General features: G+C 39.3%; 1 pseudogene; it reads right to left on the bottom strand.

Moving 5' to 3' along the window:
- LOC144331430 (cyclin-Y-like protein 2) overlaps nucleotides 1-16,465 on the bottom strand; it is a 77,303-nt pseudogene extending 60,838 nt beyond the window's left edge.
- Nucleotides 16,466-22,043: the final 5,578 nt, after the last annotated feature.

The following is a 22,043-nucleotide window of genomic DNA, read 5'->3' as shown; positions in this document are numbered from 1 at the left end:
TTTTGTCAAATGCTTTTTCTGCACCTATTGAGATGATCATGTGATTTTTGTTTTGAATTCTGTTTCTGTGGTGTATCACATTTATTGACTTGCATATGTTAAACCATCCCTGCATTCGTGGTATGAAATCCACTTGGTCATGGTGCATTATCTTTTTGATATGCCATTGGGAACTACAAAACATTGCTGCATGAAATCATGGATGACAAACAAATGGAAAGACATCCCATGCTCATGAATGGGTAGAATCACTATTGTGAAAATGACCATACTGCCAAAAGCAACCTACAAATTCAATGCAATTCCTATCAAAATACCATCATCATTTTTCACAGAACTAGAAAAAGCAATCCTAAAATACGGTACCAAACAAGATGACACATAGCCGAAACAAAACTAAACAAAAACAACAAATCTGGAGCCATCACATTATCTGACTTCACACTATAAAATAAGACCATTGTCACCAAAACAGCATGGTACTGGTATAAAAATAGTCAGAATAGGCCGGGTGTGGTGGCTCACGCCTGTAATCCCAGCACTTTGGGAGGCCAAGGTGGGCGGATCACAAGGTCAGGAGATCGAGACCACGGTGAAACCATGTCTCTACTAAAAATACAAAAAATTAGCTGGGAGCTGTTGCGGGCGCCTGTAGTCCCAGCTACTCGGGAGGCTGAGGCAGAAGAATGGCGTGAACCCGGAGGCAGAGCTTGCAGTGAGCCAAGATCGCGCCACTGCACTCCAGCCTGGGGGACACAGCGAGACTCCATCTCAAAAAAAAAAAAAAAAAAAAAAAAAAAAAAAAGTCAGAATAGAACACCAATAGAACTGAATAGAAAACCCAGAAATAAACCCAAATACCTACAGCCAACTTACCTTCAACAATGCCAACTAAAACAAAAAGAGAAGAACATAAACCCTATTCAACAAATGGTGCTGGGATAATTGTCAAAGCCACGTGCAGGAGAATGAAACTGGATCCTCAACTCTCACATTACACAAAAATCAACTCAAGATGGATCAAGGACATAAAACTACAACCTGAAACCTTAAAAATTGTAGAAGATAATATGAGAAAAACCTTCTAGACATTGGCTTAGGCAAAGACTTCATAACCAAGAACCCAAAAGCAAATGCAACAAAAACAAAGATAAACAGGTGAGACTTAACTAAACAGCTTCTGCACAGGAAAAGGAACAATCATCAGAGTAAACAGACAACCTGCAGAATGGGAGAAAATCTTCACAATCTATATATCTGACAAAGGACTAATATACAGAATCTACAAGGAATTCAAACAGATGGGCAAGAGAAAAAACAAACAATCCCATAAAAAAGTGGACTAAGGATATAAATACACAATTCTTAAAAGAAGATATACCACTGGCCAAAAAACATATGAAAAAATGCTCAACATCACTAATGATCAGGAAAATGAAAATCAAAACCACAATGCCATACCACCTTACTCCTGCAAGAATGGCCATAATTAAAAAATCAAAAAATAATAGATGTTGGTTTGGATGGGGTGAAAACACTTCTCTACAACGCTGGTAAAAATGGAAACTAGTACAACCACTACGGAAAGCAGTGTGGAGATTCCTTAAAAAACTAAAAGTAGAACCATCACTCAATCCAGCAATCCCACTACTGGGTCTCTACTCAGAAGAAAAGAAGACATTATACAAAAAAGACACTTGCACATGTATGTTTGCAGCAGCACAATTTGCAATTATAAAAATGTGGAACCAGCCCAAATGCCCATCAATCAACAAGTGAATTAAGAAATACCACTCAGCCATAATAAGGAATAAATTAATGGCATTCCCAGCAACCCAGATGGAATTAGAGACTATTATTCTAAGTGAAGTAACTCAGGAATGGAAAACTAAAGATCATATGCTCTCATTCATACGTAGGAGCTAAGCTATGAGGATGCAAAGGCATAAGAATGATACAATGGACTTTGGGGACACAAGGAAAAGGGTGGGAAGGGGGTGAGGGATAAAAGACTACAAATTGGGTTCAGTGGACACTGCTCAAGTGACGGGTACACTAAAATCTCACAAATCACCACTAAATAATTTACTCATGTAACCAAATACAACCTGTTTTCCCCAAAACCTATGGAAATAAAAGTAATTTTATTTAAAAATAAATAAATAATAAAATAAAAATTTTATTTTAAAATAAATAAATAAACTATGGCATTCTTCCCAGCAAATATAAAATAAAATGAAAACTCAAGTTTACATTTTCCTCTCTCCTTTTTGGCAAGACAAATTTTAGATATGTTTTAAAATAATAACTTTTTTCTTTTTCTGAGACAGGATCGATCTCCCTTTGTTACCCAAGCTGGAGTGCAGTGGTGCAGTTACAGTTAACTACAGCCTCAAACTCCTGAGCTCAAGTGATCCTCTGTCTCAGCCCCATGAGTAGGTAAAACTAAAGGCACATGCCACCATGCCTGGCTAATTTGTTATTTAACCTTTCTGTAGAGATGAGCTCTTGCTATGTTGACCAGGCTTAAAATAAACAAATTTTAATTAATTTAAATATTTCTAACATTTTGGGCATTCATGAATACAGCTCCATCTATTGGGCATTCATGAAAACAGCTCCATCTATGTTGTGAGGTAATGGGATAATATGGCAGTGTAAGTTTGAATAAGCATATTAAACAAGGCCTTAGAAGAAAAGTATAATATGCTTATTATAGATACATCACAAAAAAAAATGTCTGGGGTAATACCATTAATTATATTGAAATTAAACTTTGATTCACATGTAAATATAGATCCTAAATTTGGATTAAATATGATAGATTGACCACAAATGTATTTCCTCTGCCTCTGGAAGTCTCGTTAGTCATACGTAAAATACTGGTTACAAATAGGATCAGGAGAGAAGGTTGACAGAGATGATTTTTAATAAATGCTGGGACATAAAAAGCACATAAAGGAGTGGTACATAACACAGAAGCACAACTTTGGTCCCTACAGAAAGTGACTGGAAGAGAAGCAAGCCAGTTTGTCTTGTAGAACTAAAGGCAGGCTGTGAACTTACCGGCAAATAGAACTTTGGAAAGTAGGGTAAAATGTAAAACAAAAGCCAGCAATGTCAGAAAATTTGTGGTTAGAGCCCCAAGTCCAACTGTCCTCCCATCTGATAAGAAACTTAGATGTGTGTTTTCTGGATATACCAAACCTGAGAATTTCTAGGTTCAGAAATACCAAGACTTAAACCTGAGATATAAAGAAAACTGTGCACCAAAAATAGAACTCCAACTTGCTTCCCTAACTCTGCTTTTGGAAAGCAAGTAGACATTCTTTTACTTCCCAGGCAGGAAAATTGGGAGATCCTTTCTCAGAAGAAACTGAACTGACTCGAGTAAAGATCCCCAGATAATACACTGAAGTCCCGCAAATGAAAAGCTAGTTTGGCTTCCAAAACCACACACTGAGTGCCACCAGTTAACAGAAGTCCTGCTTCCAAATAAAACCAGGGAACACCACACATTCGAGGGAAGCCTCCAACAAGAGAGATCAAAACAACAGAAAAAAAGGAATTCATGGACCAGTCAAAATTAGGAGCAAAACTTTAAAAGAAAACCTAAAAACACACTGAAAAAGATATACAATTCAATAGAAATATTAGAGTACAAAGTCACGGAAACTGAAAAATCGAAGGAGAAAAATTAAAAACCAATGCAGGTATACTGACCTAAGCAGCTGAGTGTCTGAATAACAAGACTGTCAGAAAAAAAGGAATAGAGAAAACACAAAAATTCTCAAGAAGAGATAGTCTTCAGACTTAGTAGCCTCAATAAAATGAAAAGATTCCCACCAAGCTGTTATTATGAAATTTCAGAAGCTCAGTGAGTGAGAAGCTTCTAAAAGCTTCCACAGGTACATAAAACCTGGTTATAAATAATATATCTCACAATGGCAATAGAGTCAAGAACAACACTGTAATGAGGGCACAATTGTGAAATATCTTCAGAATCCTAAAGTTTAGATTCAACCTAGAAGTTTACCCTCTATCAAAAAGGAGGGATTTTAAGACTAGCCAGATCCCTAAACATCTCTGACCAGGAAAATGTGCTCAAGTACAACTAGAGAGGATAACAGGACAGCAGGAAACAGAATCTAGGACTCAGGTGATCCCACACAAGATGGCAGCTATGTGAGATCCCAAAAGACTTTAAGGAACTAGCACAGAAAAGCAGACATCGAGCATATCTAGGGAAAGCCACTCCATATTGAACTGGGATGACAAAATGTCAAAGACAGTTGCTCCCCCACCCACGGCAAAAAAAAAAAAAAAAAAATGGAACAGATGTGTTTTAGCAGATGGAAAGTATCTTTGAAAGGCATGGGATAAATGCTACAACACCTGGGGGAAAAACAGCTGTCATAAAACAGGCAAAAGAATATAGTCAGAAAATTAGCTTCATGCTAAAAAATAATGGATGTGAAAGCAAACAGACCAGCCAGGGGCTACTTACAGCATTTGGCTGGGTAAAGTAACATAGGCTAGGAAGAAAGAGATGATCCAGAAAAAGTGCAGAAATTCTCAGATTTCAGAACTGTTTCAGAGAAAGAATGAAGGACATATAATGCAGAGGCATAGTGAAAACACCATATGACTTAGCAGTGAATAGAATTTGCATAGTCATAATCATGTAAATATTACTGATTTAATTTAAAAGTGTGCTACAGTTGGAAGAAACAGAGGGAGAAAAATAAGGTCATGGTGTAGTGAGGAAGGTATGCTTTCACCTGCAATGACAAAGTCAATAGACAGTGCTGACAGCTATTCTATTTTTGTTATTTATTATTCTGTATTTGTTATTTTGTTCTTTGTTATTTCTTACCTATTCTATTTTTGTTATTTGATTAAAAATATGATTAAATATTTAAGGCAGATCTTTATACCACAACCAGACTATTGAAATTTAACTTAATGTCAGAAACTCTTAAAAGGTGGACACACTAAGCTGCAGATTTTTCTCTGAATAAATTTGATACCTAGGAAAATACAAAAAGAGGTCCATGCTATTACCACTGAGTCCCCATTATAATTTAAAGGAATCAAGAGACATATTTTTATATCAAACTATCAATTTCTTAACTTTTTGACTGTTTACGTACATGATTTGTATAGTTGCTTTTTTTCTCTTGTACTAAGAATGAAAAAACATGGTCACTTCTGATACAAACACCATAAAATAAGAGTAGTAATGTCTTACTAAATACTCCTAAATGAGGAAAAATTCTATTTAAAAATGCTTTCAACAATTTATATTTAAATTATCTGGCACGATAAATCTCATAAAGTAAAATCTAAAAACTTAGTTTTACTTTTTGACCTAGTTTACTTTTTGTTTCTATTACATACACATGAAAGAATCCTTGTGTACAAAAGAAAAGGGCAAAGAAAATGAGGCCAGATAAAAAAGTTAGCTAATAAAACAGTTTAACTGTTGCATATATGAGCCATGAGTATTTTCTCATTTACCAGAATCTAAGAGTTAACAGCTCTAAGAACTACTTTCTGGCCAGGCACATATCTCTAGATGCACCAAAATCCCTGTGAGCATCTCGAACCACACTTAGTGGTTATCTACTAATATGTCACTAAAAAAAAACAACTGGAAAGTAACCTATCTTAAATTTAAATTTTAAAATGACTATACAAACCCCGATTGGACATGGTGTCTGCAGCACAAAAAATCATTTTTTTTTTCTAAAAAAATAACAAAAAAACAAAAAACAGGCCAGCATAATAAAAGCTCTAAGAGGAATTGGGTCATGGTTTGTTTCCTACACTGCCTCCACCTTTGATGGTGGAAAGGCCTTGCAGGCAAACATTCCTACCACTGAAGAGTGAGGGACATGGAATACCTTTTGTTTTACCTCTTCCATGCTCTCCATGTGGGAGAAGCCTACAGCTCTGGAAGGAACTGGGAAAAACAACTCTGATATGGTTTGGATATTTCCCCCCCACTCCAAATCTCATGTTAAAATGTGACCCTTAAATATTGGAGACAGGACCTAATGGGAGGTGTTTGGGTAATGGCGGTGGATTCCTTATGAATGGCTTGGTGCCATACCCATGGTAATAAGCAAATTCTCATTCTGGTAGTTAAAAAGAGTGTGACACCTTCCCTCTACCAGCCTCTCCCTCCCTCTCTCACCATGTGGAAACACGTCCTTCCCCTTTGCCTTCCATCATGATTGTAAGCTTGTTGAGGCCCTCACCAGAAGCAGATGTTGAAGCCATGTTTGTACAGCCTGAAGATCTATGAGCCGATTAAACCTATTTTTGTTATAAATTACCCAGCCTTAGGTACCTCTTTATAGTAATGCAAAAATGAACACAAATTCTAACCAGAAATACCTGACTCAGACAGGCAAAGTCTACTCAAACTACAAAAAGAAAGATGACAAATTCCTCTATTTTACTGTGCTGCATTACTTCCCATTTTATTATAGATCCTCACTTGTATTCTTGCTGCTTAAATCAAATGGAAAACTTGGTTGTGTATGGCTTTTTAGCAAACAAATGAGGATTTAACATAACATTAAGGAAAATAAGCAGAAGTAGGGCATGTTTAAAATTACATTACATCAGATGAAAAGGTTAATAACTTAAAAGTTTCGGGAAGCATAAACTTGGATGTGATAAACTCATGTGATCAGGAGACTGTGCAAGAGGAGGCCAAAATCACAGATTCAATCTCTGTTGATGAGTAACTATGTTTTTTTATTTGTTTAAATGGAAACCAAGCTGAAGCCTAAGTTCTATCTTTAAAATGTACTCTTTGGAGCAAGGGATAAAGATAAATCTATGACTCCTCCATCACATGACAAATTGTGTTGATAAAAAGATGGCAAAATGTGTAGACAAAAAGTTTACATGACTTCATTGACACAGTAACAATTAAGAAAAAGTATATAACACATTAAAATAAGACAAGTAAATATGTGAAAAGTTGAAAAAATCAAACCAATACGAGTTTCTAAATACTTTCTATAATACATCTGATCAAACAACAAGAGTTTTCACTCTTTTTCTTGGCAGAAAAGACAATGTTGTCTCACCATCTGTTGGAGATTTTCTCAGGAATATTGTGCTTGCCTCTGGATGGTCAGAAGGGTTGGACTCCTATATCTATAGAGGGAGAGAAGAAAAAAAAAATGTGATCATTTATAAAAATATATCAACTCATTTATTTGACTGCTGCATTTAGGCTGTTTATCTACCTCTACTTTTATTCTCATCCATTGAAATGAATGTAAAGACATAAGATGAAGCCAGGCAAGATGGCACATGCCTGTAGTCCCAGCTACTCAGGAGGCTGAGATGGGAAAATCCCTTGAGCCCAGGTCAGGAATTTGAGGCCAGCATGGGTAACATAGTGAGACCCATCTTTATTTAAAAAAAAAAAAAGAAAGAAAAAAATTTGGCGGAGCAAGATGGCCAAATAGGAAAAGTTCCAGTCTCCAACTCCCAGCGCGAGTGACACAGAAGACAGGTGATTTCTGCATTTTCAACTGAGGTACTGGGTTCATCTCCCTAGGGAGTGCAGGACAGTGGGTGCTGGTCAGCTGCTGCAGCCCGACCAGTGAGAGCTGAAGCAGGGAGAGGCATTGCCTCACCTGGGAAGCTCAAGGGGAAAGGGAATCCCTTTTCCTAGCCAGGGGAGCTGAGACACACAACACCTGGAAAATCGGGTAACTCCCACCCCAATACTGTGATCTACCAAGGATCTTAGCAAACGGGCACACTAGGAGATTATATCCCACACCTGGCCGGGAGGGTCCCATGCCCACGGAGCCTCCCTCATTGCTGGCACAGCAGTCTGCGATCTCGCAGCAAGGCAGCAGCAAGGCTAGGGGAGGGGCGCCCGCCATTGCTGAGGCTTAAGTAGATAAACAAAGCAGCTGGGAAGCTCCAACTGGGTGGAGCTCACAGCAGCTCAAGGAGTCCTCCCTGTCTCTGTAGACTACACCTCTGGGGACAGGGCACAGCTAAACAACAACAATAATAAAAAAAAAAGCAACTGAAACCTCTGCAGACGCAAATGACTCTGACAGATTTGAAGAGAGCAATGGATCTCCCAACACGGAGGTTGAGATCTGAGAACGGAGAGACTGCCTGCTCAAGTGGGTCCATGATCCCTGAGTAGCCTAACTGGGAGACATACCCCACTAGGGGCAGACTGACACCCCACACCTCACACGGTGGAGTATACCCCTGAGAGGAAGCTTCCAAAGCAAGAATCAGACAGGTACACTCGCTGTTCAGCAATATTCTATCTTCTGCAGCCTCTGCTGCTGATACCCAGGCAAACAGGGTCTGGAGTGGACCTCAAGCAATCTCCAACAGAACTACAGCTGAGGGTCCTGACTGTTAGAAGGAAAACTAACAAACAGGAAGGACACCCACCCAAAACCCTATCACTACGTCACCATCATCAAAGACCAGAGGCAGATAAAACCACAAAGATGGGGAAAAAGCAGGGCAGAAAAGATGGAAATTCAAAAAATAAGAGCGCATCTCCCCCTCCAAAGGAACGCAGCTTATCGCCAGCAACGGATCAAAGCTGGATGGAGAATGACTTTGATGAGATGAGAGAAGAAGTCTCCAGTCCATCAAACTTCTCAGAGCTAAAGGAAGAATTACGTACCCAGTGCAAAGAAACTAAAAATCCTGAAAAAAAGAGTGGAAGAATTGATAACTAGAATAATTAATGCAGAGAAGGCCATAAACGAATTGACAGAGATAAAAACCATGACATGAGAAATACGTGACAAATGCACAAGCTTCAGTAACCAACTCAATCAACTGGAAGAAAGAGTGACAGCGATTGAGGATCAAATGAATGAAATGAAGCGAGAAGAGAAACCTGAAGAAAAAAGAAGAAAAAGAAAGGAACAAAGCCTGCAAGAAGTATGGGATTATGTAAAATGACCAAATCTACGTCTGATTGGGGTGCCTGAAAGTGAGGGGAAAAATGGAACCAAGTTGGAAAACACTCTTCAGGATATCATCCAGGAGAACTTCCCCAACCTAGTAGGGCAGGCCAACATTCAAATTCAGGAAATACAGAGAACGCCACAAAGATACTCCTCGAGAAGAGCAACTCCAAGACACATAATTGCCAGATTCATCAAAGTTGAAATGAAGGAAAAAATCTTAAGGGCAGCCAGAGAGAAAGGTCGGGTTACCCACAAAGGGAAGCCCATCAGACTAACAGCAGATCTCTCGGCAGAAACTCTACAAGCCAGAAGAGAGTGGGGGCCAATATTCAACATTCTTAAAGAAAAGAATTTTCAACCCAGAATTTCATATCCAGCCAAACTAAGTTTCATAAGTGAAGGAGAAATAAAATCCTTTACAGATAAACAAATGCTTAGAGATTTTGTCACCACCAGACCTGCCTTACAAGAGACCCTGAAGGAAGCACTAAACATGGAAAGGAACAACCGGTACCAGCCATTGCAAAAACATGCCAAAATGTAAAGACCATCAAGGCTAGGAAGAAACTACATCAACTAACGAGCAAAATAACCAGTTAATATCATAATGGCAGGATCAAGTTCATACTTAACAATATTAACCTTAAATGTAAATGGACTAAATGCTCCAATTAAAAGACACAGACTGGCAAACTGGATAAAGAATCAAGACCCATCAGTTTGCTGTATTCAGGAGACCCATCTCACATGCAGAGACATACATAGACTCAAAATAAAGGGATGGAGGAAGATCTACTCAGCAAATGGAGAACAAAAAAAGCAGGGGTTGCAATACTAGTCTCTGATAAAACAGACTTTAAACCATCAAAGATCAAAAGAGACAAAGAAGGCCATTACATAATGGTAAAGGGATCAATTCAACAGGAAGAACTAACTATCCTAAATATATATGCACCCAATACAGGAGCATCCAGATTCATAAAGCAAGTCCTTAGAGACTTACAAAGAGACTTAGACTTCCATACAATAATAATGGGAGACTTCAACACCCCACTGTCAACATTAGACAGATCAAGGAGACAGAAAGTTAACAAGCATATCCAAGAATTGAACTCATCTCTGCAGCAAGCAGACCTAATAGACATCTACAGAACTCTCCACCCCAAATCAACAGATTATATATTCTACTTAGCACCACATCACACTTATTCCAAAATTGACCACATAATGGGAAATAAAGCACTCCTCAGCAAATGTACAAGAACAGAAATTATAACAAACTGTCTCTCAGACCACAGTGCAATCAAACTGGAACTCAGGAATAAGAAACTCAATCAAAACCGCTCAACTACATGGAAACTGAATAACCTGCTCCTGAATGACTACTGGATACATAACGAAATGATGGCAGAAATAAAAATGTTCGTTGAAACCAATGAGAACAAAGATACAACATACCAGAATCTCTGGGACACATTTAAAGCAGTGTGTAGAGGGAAATTTAGAGCACTAAATGCCAACAAGAGAAAGCTGAAAAGATCTAAAATTGATACTCTAACATCACAATTAAAAGAACTAGAGAAGCAAGAGTAAACACATTCAAAAGCTAGCAGAAGGCAAGAAATAACTAAGATCAGAGCAGAACTGAAGGAGATAGAGACACAAAAAACCCTCCAAAAAATCAATGAATCCAGGAGTTGGTTTTTTGAAAAGATCAACAAAATTGATAGACTGCTAGCAAGACTAATAAAGAAGAAAAGAGAGAAGAATCAAATAGATGCAATAAAAAATGATAAAGGGGATATCACCACCGACCCCACAGAAATGCAAACTACCATCAGAGAATACTATAAACACCTCTATGCAAATAAACTAGAAAATCTAGACGAAATGGATAATTTCCTGGACACTTACACTCTCCCAAGACTAAACCAGGAAGAAGCGGAATTCCTGAATACACCAATAGCAGGCTCTGAAATTGAGGCAATAGTTAATAGCCTACCAACAAAAAAAGTCCAGGATCAGATGGATTCACAGCTGAATGCTACCAGAAGTACAAGGAGAAGCTGGTACCATTCCTTCTGAAACTATTCCAATTAATAGAAAAAGAGGGAATCCTCACTCACTCATTTTATGAGGCCAACATCATCCTGATACCAAAGCCTGGCAGAGACACAACAAAAAAAGAGAATTTTAGACCAATATCCATGATGAACATCGATGCAAAAATCCTCAATAAAATACTGGCAAACTGGATCCAGCAGCACATCAAAAAGTTTATCCACCATGATCAAGTGGGCTTCATCCCTGGGATGCAAGGCTGGTTCAACATACACAAATCAATAAATGTAATCCAGCATATAAACAGAACCAAAGACAAAAACAACATGACTATCTCAATAGATGCAGAAAAGGCCTTTGACAAAATTCAACAGCCCTTCATGCTAAAAACGCTCAATAAATTCGGTATTGATGGAACGTATCTCAAAATAATAAGAGCTATTTATGACAAACCCACAGCCAATCTCATACCGAATGGGCAAAAACTGCAAAAATTCCCTTTGAAAACTGGCACAAGACAGGGATGCCCTCTCTCACCACTCCTATTCAACATAGTGTTGGAAGTTCTGGTTAGGGCAATCAGGCAAGAGAAAGAAATAAAGGGTATTCAGTTAGGAAAAGAAGAAGTCAAATTGTCCCTGTTTGCAGATGGCATGATTGTATATTTAGAAAACCCCGTTGTCTCAGCCCAAAATCTCCCTAAGCTGATAAGCAACTTCAGCAAAGTCTCAGGATACAAAATTAATGTGCAAAAATCACAAGCATTCTTATACACCAGTAACAGACACACAGAGAGCCAAATCATGAATGAACTCCCATTCACAATTGCTTCAAAGAGAATAAAATACCTAGGAATCCAACTTACAAGGGATGTAAAGGACCTCTTCAAGGAGAACTAGAAACCACTGCTCAGTGAAATAAAAGAGGACACAAAGAAATGGAAGAACATACCATGCTCATGGATAGGAAGAATCAATATCGTGAAAATGGCCATACTGCCCAAGGTAATCTATAGATTTAATGCCATCCCCATCAAGCTACCAATGAGTTTCTTCACAGAATTGGAAAAAACTGCTTTAAAGTTCATATGGAACCAAAAAAGAGCCTGAATTCCCAAGATAATCCTAAGTCAAAAGAACAAAGCTGGAGGCATCACGCTACCTGACTTCAAACTATACTACAAGGCTACAGTAACCAAAACAGCATGGTACTGGTACCAAAACAGAGATATAGATCAATGGAACAGAACAGAGTCCTCAGAAATAATACTACACATCTACAGCCATCTGATATTTGACAAACCTGACAAAAACAAGAAATGGGGAAAGGATTCCCTATTTAATAAATGGTGCTGGGAAAATTGGCTAGCCATAAGTAGAAAGCTCAAACTGGATCCTTTCCTTACTCCTTATATGAAAATTAACTCAAGATGGATTAGAGACTTAAATGTTAGACCTAATACCATAAAAACCCTAGAAGAAAACCTAGGTAATACCATTCAGGACATAAGCATGGGCAAGGACTTCATGTCTAAAACACCAAAAGCAATGGCAACAAAAGCCAAAATTGACAAATGGGATCTAATTAAACTAAAGAGCTTCTGCACAGCAAAAGAAACTACCATCAGAGTGAACAGACAACCTACAGAATGGGAGAAAATTTTTGCAATCTACTCATCTGACAAAGTGCTAATATCCAAAACCTACAAAGAACTCAAACAAATTTACAAGAAAAAAAAAAACCCATCAAAAAGTGGGCAAAGAATATGAACAGGCAGTTCTCAAAAGAAGACATTCATACAGCTAACAGACACATGAAAAAATGTTCATCATCACTGGCCATCAGAGAAATGCAAATCAAACCCACAATGAGATACCATCTCACACCAGTTAGAATGGCAATCATTAAAAAGTCAGGAAACAACAGGTGCTGGAGAGAATGTGGAGAAATAGGAACACTTTTACACTGTTGGTGGGATTGTAAACTAGTTAAACCATTGTAGAAAACAGTATGGCGATTCCTCAAGGATCTAGAACTAGAAGTACCATATGACCCAGCCATCCCATTACTGGGTATATACCCAAAGGATTATAAATCATGCTGCTCTAAAGACACATGCACACGTATGTTTATTGCGGCACTATTCACAATGGCAAAGACTTGGAATCAACCCAAATGTCCATCAGTGACAGACTGGATTAAGAAAATGTGGCACATATACACCATGGAATACTATGCAGCCATAAAAAAGGATGAGTTTGTGTCCTTTGTAGGGACATGGATGCAGCTGGAAACCATCATTCTCAGCAAACTATCACAAGAACAGAAAACCAAACACCGCATGTTCTCACTCATAGTTGGGAACTGAACAATGAGATCACTTGGACTCGGGAAGGGGAACATCATACACCGGGGCCTATCATGGGGATGGGGGAGGGGGGAGGGATTGCATTGGGAGTTATACCTTATGTAAATGACGAGTTGATGGGTGCTGACGAGTTGATGGGTGCAGCACAGCAACATGGCACAAGTATACATATGTAACAAACCTGCACGTTATGCACATGTACCCTAGAACTTAAAGTATAATAATAAAAAAAAAGAAATTAACAAAATTTACTGTAAAAAAAAAAACACGTAAATTTGCCTTTACATTGTGTAAAAATCGACTGCATAGAATAAAACAAGATGGCAGTATGTTTTAAAAGACAGGTCTATTTTATAGGCAAAATATAACTTAAAAGTATTCTGGAGTTTTTAAATTTTTAAAAAAGTAAATTCAGCATATCTGTCTCTTCCATGTCATTGTGAGGACTTAGAACCTTAGTTCTGTTGAGTAGCTTTCTTCCATAGTCACGTGAGATCTCTAAGTCTTCATTTCTTCATTAGCAAAACATATGGAGAATATGTATATAGACTTTATTTGTGTTGCAAAGGACCAAATGAGACATACATAAACTGTGCTGTAATCCTAAAGAATGACAATAAAGAGCCTTTTTTGGGCTCTCATCCAACACTACTCATCTATTAACTGGTGTGTAAAATCACTCAGAGGCTTTCTTTACACCACCAAGTAGAGTATGTTTACACAAGTACTTACATGTTTTGTGTATAAAAGTATAATGAATTAATTCACATATTTGTTTATTCTATAATTATTAAATATCTTGAAAAGTGAGTATAGTACTCCAAGTTACAAAGTCACATTCATCATAAGTCTTAATCATCCTACCTCTGAAAAAAATAGCCCAACCAAAGTTTTGTGTGTGTGTGTTTTTTTTTCACTTTAAGTTCTGGGATACATGTGCAGAACGTGCAGGTTTGTTACATAAGTATACATGTCCCATGGTGGTTTGATGCACCAATCAAGCCATCATCGAGTTTTTAAGCCTCACATGCATCAGATATTTGTCCTAATGCTCTCACTCCCTTTTCCCTGCACCCCACAATGGGCCCCAGTGTGTGATGTTCTTTTCCTGTGTCCATGTGTTCTCGTTCTTTTTGCTTAGGGTTGTCTTGGCTACAAGAAGCCCAATCAAAGTTTAAATAGAAGAGCTATAAGACATTTCCTCTATAGTAATATCTCTGGCATTTAAAGAAAATCAAAGAGCCAATGGATTTAATATCTTTATGATACAATGTTTTCTATTTTGAAAAATTTTGTTTTTATTCAAGAACCATACTGTTACCCAGAATTCTTTTTACTTAGATTCATATTTTTGCAAAATTTTAGAGGCAAACCAACTCTTTTCTCTTTTCTAACCCCTCCCATCCCTCTGCCTCTCCCAGCAGTGTAGAGACTGAAAAACTCCAACTTTCTTATCTTTGAATAAGATGCTATTGTCAGGAGGGGGAAGGACAAAAGGGGAGATATGGCAACAAACACTCTTACACAGGCAAGCTCTGACATTTTAACCTTCAATCTTTATATTATATATTCAAACTCTACATTTACATTTTATGTCTTTTGAAAGTTTTGACCACAAACCATCCACCCCCCTTGTTAGAACAAGGAGGTAAATAATGTCTGTTAAGTCACCAGAATAAATCTGCAGACACATTTTGTGTTAAAGTAGGAATTTTAAAGTAATCAGAGCCTCATAGGTAAACTCTTTTGGGGGAACCCCCCACACACACACACGCACTCATTTTTCTGTGGCCCTGGCCATGACATTTCACACCTTTCCCAATTATTTTAAGCACCCTCCATTTTCTTTCCTTCCGTGTTCAAATTAGTTAGAAGAAACTAAGCAACTTCTATCAAGGTGACTTAAAACAACCCATACAGTCTCTCCTATGGCAACCTGCATTCTGATTTTAAATAAGAAATCCCCAAATATTTCAGTATGAATTGTCCTGAGATTTAGCTACTTTAACAAAGCAAACAATTAGGCACTTACCTGGTTCCTTCACTTAGGTACCATTTGGATAGGTACAAAGAGAATGGGATGGGTACTGGAAAGTTGGGATATTTGAGTTTTTATTGAGAAAAGGAAGAGAATATTCCAAAGAAGCCTCAACAAAGTCCCACAGGTACTAAATAGAGCTACAGGCAAGAACAGCCATAAATAAATGGTCCCATGCCAGCCTGGGAGAATGAGACGAGGGAGAAAGAACTGGGAGTTTGGGAGGGAAGGAGAAAAGAAACTGACTGGATTCTGTGGGGAAAGACTAAGGGGTGGGAATGCAAGGCAAAGCCAGCTTTTGTTCCTGGCCAGCCCTGGGAAAGCTGGCTACAGGCAGAAAGGAGCCTGAGGTTGGAGATGCCTCCCAGAGGACTCTGGTGACAGCAGCAGCCAGAAGTGTGCCAAGGGCAGATGGCACCCATCACCTCCTTACCTTCAGGCATCTGCCGTTCACAGATGTGGTGCACTTGGAGGCCCTCACCAGCTTCAAAAGTCACCTCACCAGGCTCTACAGCAGCAGCCACAGGCACTCCTGCTGTCATGTCGCTAGCTGCTGCCTCATAGATTGCAGATCCACAGGGACACACTGAGCCCTAGTGCTGGTCCAACTCAGGGCTGGTCCTGGGACACACACAACAGGTCGGTATGTTTCCCATGGGGTGACTCTACTCCTGTCACCACCTGTGCTTCTGCTCACAGCTTTGGCAACACACTCCCATTGCCCTAGGCCAAGACTATGCTGCACTTGCAGAGATGGTCTTGTCTGCTGCTCGCCTGCTGACACTACAGCTCGGCTCCAGCCAGGGCTTGGGCCAATGCCCATACCCTGCCGCCTCCCATGAGTTGACTTGTCTTGGAGGGTGAAGACCAGCTGGTTTATTTTATAGGTTGTGAACCCAAAAAGCACTGAGAGACACAACTGCCTGAAGAGAGTACAGATGGAGCTCCTCCTCCTTCTGCAGTCACCTACAGACAGAAGCCCATTGGCCCAGGTGGGAGCCCAGGCTTGTGGCTCACAATGCCCCACCCCACACTTCACAATGCCCTCCCCGACAGCTCACAATGCCCCACCCTGGCTGCCCCACCTCCCCCACAGCTCAGAATGCCCCTGCCTGGGCTGCCTCACCCTGAGGCTTTTGATGCTGCTGCTCTCCTGGCCCCTTGTGCAGTGCCAGTTGGACTAAGGTTTTCATACATCACCAGCTTCCTGAGCTTTTTAGTCCTAAGAAAAGCACAAGGTGGTTCCTTATTTGAAGCCATCTTCCTCTATGAGTTCTATACAAAGCCTCAGTTAGTAGAGCGGGTCCCATTAGCAACCAAGTTGAGCAACTTTTGTTTGCTGACTGAATGTAGATACACCTGAATTGTTGACTGCTTTTGTAAATAAATACTCCTCTTCTGTCTTCCAATGAGTGGTCATTTTTGTCTGCAACTTGACCATAGCAGTCCCTGGGGCCCTAGCTATACTTTCAATAAGAGTTATGGCTGGCCGGGCGCGGTGGCTCAAGCCTGTAATCCTAGCACTTTGGGAGGCCGAGACTGGCGGATCATGAGGTCAGGAGATCGAGACCATCCTGGCTAACACAGTGAAACCCCGTCTCTACTAAAATACAAAAAAAATTAGCCGGGCGAGGTGGCAGGCGCCTGTACTCCCAGCTACTTGGGAGGCTGAGGCAGGAGAATGGCGTGAACCCAGGAGGCGGGGCTTGCAGTGAGCGGAGATCTGGCCACTGCACTCCAGCCTGGGCAACAGAGCAAGACTCCGTCTCAAAAAAAAAAAAAAAAAAAAGAGTTATGGCTGTGTGTCTTGACACCTTAGGACCCATTCTGCCTCCACTTCTTTCTCCATAAAATAGAAACCTACCTTGTCCCTCCAAGCACTGAAATGCTGAAACTTACCAACTCTCTTTTCTCCCCTCTGTTTCTTCTTCTATGGCAAAAACTTTCAGATTTTCTCTCTTTTACTAACAAAGCACTAAGCATGATTTTGTCATACAAAATAGAGAACCATAAAGTGGGGTACCACAGTCCTAATTCAATAAAGATGAGTACTCAACATCTGGTAATCAGTACGTCCCTGACAGTTTTATAACTGTGCTATGTTCAATTAACCCTCAGAAACAATCTCATCTTACAGGTTTTACAGAAGACATTGAAATGGAGAAGATAAGTTATCCTCCGAAGGTCACACAACTGCTTAGGCTTGGGCCACAGTTTGATCCCTCGTAGTATGAATTCCCCAATTTCTCAAGCATGATTATCAGAAAGTGTATTGGTCCATTTTTCACACTGCTATAAAGAAATACCTGAGGTTGAGTAATTTATAAAGGAAAGAGGTTTAATTGACTCACATTCCACATGACTGGGGAGGCCTCAGGAAACTTACAATCATAGTGGAAAAGGAAGCAGGCACTTCTTACATGGCGGCAGGCCAGAGAGTGTGAGCATGTGAAGGAGCAACTGTCAAACACATACAAAACCATCAGATCTCGTGAGAACTCACTCACTATCATGAGAACAGTGTGGGGGAAACTGTCCCCATGATCTAGTTATCTCCCACTGGGTCCCTCCCTCAACACATGGGGATTGTGGGATTACAATTCAAGATGAGATTTGGGTGAGGACATGCCCAAACCATATCAGAAAGTAAAGGTAGAAGTCAATCTTGGAGGGAAGGTGACATTGTAGATAAGTACATTTGTAAAAGAAAAACATTTTTTTGATGTGAATTTTAAAATGCCTGTCCTTCATTCAACATTGAATAAGTCCCTTCTACATACCAGGCACTATATGTGTGAAACAGTCCTAACTCTCAATGAGTGTAGGCAGATACACAAAGGTTTAAGGAGTTCAGTTTTCTGAGACTACACTGCTGGACAGGGTGTGAACCTAGGATACAGACCCACCTCTATTTGACCCCAAATTTGATGCTGGAATGGTTTTAATTTTATTCTGAAAATTTGAGTCATTGAGCCATATAAAGATGAGGCATCTCTGTCAGATGTGTGTATACTGGTCTCTATAATAATGAAGGACTGAAGGAAGCAACAAAACCAATTAAGAGACTGTATCTAAAAGAATAGTAATGATAAAGTCAGTGCTAGTGACGAAAGTGGAGGAAAAAGTTTTCTGATCATTTGGGAGATGGAATAGGAAGTGCTTGGTAATGAGATGTGCAATAAGAGGGGAAGTAGAGGGAAAACAGAGTGCTCAGACTCTGCTGGGGAAGACTGGGTACATAGTGGTGCCTTCCTCCTGGCAGAGAATATAAGAAGAGAAATAGGTAAGGAGGAAAAGATAGGTTTTACTCTCAGTATCACATAAAATGGAATTCTATGGTCAAAAGTTGAAAATAAATCTCTGTAGGCTAAGTTCATCTGTGACATCCCAACATACGTTTTCAAAAATAACACACATACTAAATCAAACCATTAAGAGTAACAGGAAATTTCCTAAAATTTGCATGCTAACAATATCACCATTTTGCATTTATTACTTTCATGGAGCCACTCTGAATCTATGCTTATAGCAAATGAGGCATCTTGCATAAAATAAAAGCTAATACATGAAACAAAACATTTAAAATTCTATTGTCCTCAGAGAATAGAGAATGCAATGGAAGCCATGGGCATGGAAGTGATTGCCTTGAGAAGCTGTGTATAGTAAGAATAATTGGGAAGAAAAAATCCTGGAGAATAGGGTGATTTCTATGGCATTAAGTGAAGCTTGCAAAAGTGAGCAATGGGAGTCAAGAGACCTGCATATAAATCAGGAATGGCTGCCTCTGTAAGTCATTAGAAAGGAGATGATGTCTGCTTTTCATTTCTATCACAGCAGCACCTAACACAGTGCCTGGTCAATAGGTACTCACCATGTATTATCTCAATGCACAGTGTCAAATGTTGCCAGGAGGGCAGGAAAGCGACAAATTGGCTATGACAACTTAATGATCGGGCTTGTGTGTGTGTGAGTGAGCTGGATGTCAGGTAGTGGGTAAGGTATTGAACCGGAGGTGTGAAAACAATGACACAAACTGAGGGCTTCTCTTCTCAAGTATTTGGCTGAGAAGAGAGATGTAGTAGTAGTTAAAGGGAGACATATGGTAAAGAAAGGCTTTTATTCCAAGATTCAACAAAAAGGGTGAGTATACATCTATGTTAAACGAAAAGAGCCAACAGAGAAAATACATTTTTGAGATTAGAAGAGAAGGAAGAACAAATGGCACAAGGGCCCCAAAAGGCACAAGTGCACGCAGTCCGGATCAGGGCAGATTAGCTTTGGACTTCTACAAAAGCAAGAAGGGAGAAAGGACCATATCATTCCAGAGGTATTTCGGGTAGAGGAAAGGTTTAGGAAGAGATATTTTGATGACCTTTATTTTACCGACTTTTCAAAAGACTACTGTAGGGAAAAGGATATTATGTATAGAAAAGTCTACACTTCTTGATACATCTAACAAACAAACAAAAAAAGCTTGATACACTAAACAAAACCCAAATAATGTCTTTCCCTAAAACTTGAAAAGCAATTTGAGCATAAATCAAGGAGTTCCATGACAAACAAGTATATAAAAAAAGTGAAACATGGGCTTAATTTTTCCCACAAAGATTTAAAAGAAATAACAACAACTTTGGGGGAAGAGGAAAAAATAAAGAAGAAGAAAATTATATGCAATTCCAAAATGTGTGAATATTTACAAACTCTAATGTAAGTTAACTACAGAAAGGACCAGAAGAATCATTATCATAGGAAGCAATGGGTAATTTCAAAAATCAGGGAAGAAGGGATGATTCATAAGTAATATAATTTTGTTGAAAATATTTAAATAAAGTTCGAGAACAAAAACAGATACGTTGAAATGCGGGAAACCATGGTGGAAAAAAAAAAAAAGAATTCAAGCAAGTTCAGTTTCAGTAACCAATATCTAGTAAAACCCTCAGGACCCAGTGGCTACAATCTTCGTTAATAGTATCTGAAGACCTAGAAATATCATTAGATACCATTTTGGATAATTCTTGTAGACTTGAGATGATGTCTATTTAAAGTTACAAAATAGTGCCTGCATTTAACAATAGACACACTCAGAAACAGATATCCATGACTTCACTTTTATTTATTTATTATTTATTTATTTATTTATTTATTTATTTATTTATTTATTTTGAGACGGAGACTGCCTCTGTGGCCCAGGCTGGAGTGCAGTGGCGCGATTTCGGCTCACTGAAAGCTCCGCCTCCCAGGTTCAACCGCCATTCTCCTGACTCAGCCTCACGCATAGCTAGGACTACAGGCACCTGCCATCACGCTCTGCTAATTTTTCTATTTTTAGTAGAGATCAGGTTTCACCATGTTAGCCAGGATGATCTCGATCTCCTGACCTTGTGATCCGCCCGCCTCGGCCTCCCAAAGTGCTGGGATTACAGGCGTGAGCCACCGCGTCCTGCCTTATTTATTTATTTACTTACTTACTTATTTTATTTTATTTATTTATTTATTTTTGAGACAGTCTCACTCTGTCCCCTAGGCTGGAATGCAGTGGTGCAATCTCAGCTAACTGCAACCTCTGCCTCCCGGGTTCAAGCGATTCTCCTGCCTCAGCCTCCTGAGTAGCTGGGATTACAGGCACACATCACCATGCCTGGCTAATTTTTGTATTTTTAGTAGAGACCGGGTTTCACAATGTTGGTCAGGCTGGTCTCGAACTCCTGACATCGTGATCTGCCCACCTCAGCCTCCCAACGTGTTGGGTTTCCACGGCCCACAGATATCCATGACTTTAAAAATGGAAGACTTAAACTCTCTAAACAGGAAAATATTGGGAAGCATTGTTATGAAAATAGATTTTAAAACATTTTGATAGAAGGCAATATTGAAGTACATTAAGAAAAATCCTATCCTACCATAACATTGGCAAGTCTGAGAGAGCAAAGAGAAATAAAGTAGAGTGATTTGAATTAATCAGGAGTTTGATTCTGTGAAATGAGTGGAGACCTTGTTTATCTATAGTTCCAAAGTAAACTAATTAATTCACCCATTCATTCAATACCCATTTAGTACCTGAGCCCTGAGCAAACATGTGGCACACTGTATGTAAGTGCTGGGGATACTGCTTGAACCAACATAACCAAGGTTCTTATTCTTGTGAAAGTTATCTTCCAGTAAGGGAGTTAACAGACCGTGTTGCCCATCACCCCTGCCTGCTTTACCTAGGATGACTACTGATCTCCAGCTATTGGATCTTCATTCCATACAATAGGGTAGACGGAGAAAAGAAGGAGGAAGGTTTTTTAGAAGGTACTCATAGCACAGGGCTTACAAATTATTGCCTTAAAACTTAGTCACATGGCCATACCTAGCTGCAGGGGAGGTCCAAAAGACATAATCATATAGCTAGGGTAATGAATACAGAAGAAACAATTGGATATGGAAAGGAAACTAGCATGCTATTCCACAATCTCTAAAGAAAGATTAGGGAAGTTTTGGCTTAAAGCAAGAATAATCACAATAAAATTTACAACCCTTTGACACACAAAAAAGGTTGTAATGATATTTTCTTAAGCTGAGAGGACAGAAAAAATGAGAAAAAAAA

Source organism: Macaca mulatta, chromosome 9, assembly GCF_049350105.2.
Source record: "Macaca mulatta isolate MMU2019108-1 chromosome 9, T2T-MMU8v2.0, whole genome shotgun sequence".
Taxonomy (NCBI): Eukaryota; Metazoa; Chordata; class Mammalia; order Primates; family Cercopithecidae; genus Macaca; species Macaca mulatta.
This window is presented reverse-complemented; position numbering and strand designations above follow the sequence as displayed.